Source organism: Gekko japonicus, unplaced genomic scaffold (genome assembly GCF_001447785.1).
Source record: "Gekko japonicus isolate JY-2015 unplaced genomic scaffold, Gekko_japonicus_V1.1 scaffold761, whole genome shotgun sequence".
NCBI classification, from domain to species: domain Eukaryota; kingdom Metazoa; phylum Chordata; class Lepidosauria; order Squamata; family Gekkonidae; genus Gekko; species Gekko japonicus.
In genome coordinates, this window is record NW_015177030.1 from 145450 (window position 1) to 146720 (window position 1271).

The following is a 1271-nucleotide window of genomic DNA, read 5'->3' on the forward strand; positions in this document are numbered from 1 at the left end:
AGGGGGGGGGGGAGGGGGGGAGGTATTTGTGAATTTCCCGCATTGTGCAGGGGGCTGGAGGTCCCTTCCAACGCCGCCGGGATTCTATAACCGTGCTCATTTTAAAAGGCTTCCTGTTAAGCAGAGGTTCTGCTGGAAACATTGCAGGATGGCCCCCTGACCTCCTGCAGCTCCACCGCCCTAAACTGCACCTTCCCCAGATCCACCCCCCTGGGGGGGGCTTTGGGGGCTCCTGCTCTGGGTTCCTGAAGCCAGGATCTGTGACTCCCCGAGGGCCGCACACCTCCGAGTGGGTGGCCAAGTGACGGGCCGTTTGCTGCTTCTCTCGTTCAGCTGTGCTGGCACTGGCCCCGCCTGTGGTCTGCAGTCCATCTGTTTGTCTGTCTGTCCCCCCCCCCCGCATGGCATTTTGTCTCTCTGGGCCCTGTGGGGGTCTCCTGTGGGGCTCCAAGCCAGCCCCCCTGCCCAGCTGCACCAGGAGGGAGGGCTCGCACGCCTCCACCCCCGTTTCAGAGCTCCGGTCTGAAGTTCTCCTCCGCCCGTGTTTGTTGTGTGTTTAGCATCAGGGCCCACTTGCCTCCTGGTGAGCAGGCGGACTCTGCAGGCACCCACATGGATGCCAACTCCTGGCTGGGAAATGGCTGAAGATTTGGGGGTGGAGCCTGGGGAGGGGAGGGGCCTCGGGGGCATAAGGATGCCACAGAATCCGCCCTCCGGAGCGCCTTCTCCAGGGGAAGGGGTCTGTGTGGTCTGGAGAGAGGGAAGCCTGTCGGGCCAGGACTCCTGCCCCTACCTGGAGGCTGGCTGGCAATCCCTTCCCGACCTTTGACCTTTGCCTTGGCACCGCTGTGGGCAGATGTGCCTCTGGACTGGCTCTGTGAACAGGGGGGTGCGTCAGTGATCAGGCAACCCTCACTGCATGCCCCCCAGGAGGGTGTGGGGTGGGGACCACTGGCGGGAGGGCGGGCTCCCGGCTTGCTCTGGCATTTCTGCCCCACAACAGCTGGGCTGGGGGGAGGGGGGCAGCATGAGGGGGCCCTTTGCCACGCCAACCTGACCCCTCCTTCCCTTCTCTCCCCTGTTCCGCAGCAGAACTCCCTCCCTCCGCCTGTGTTTGGGGGGGGCGGCCCTGCCGCTGGCTGGGGGACCCGGGGCCTGGCGAAGAAGAGAGACGGCAGGTGAGCGCCCGGGAGACTCCCCCGTTCCGGACTCAAGGGGAACGCGAAGGGAAGCCCCCCCCCCCCCCGGCGCCCCGCCGGCCCTCCCCGGAA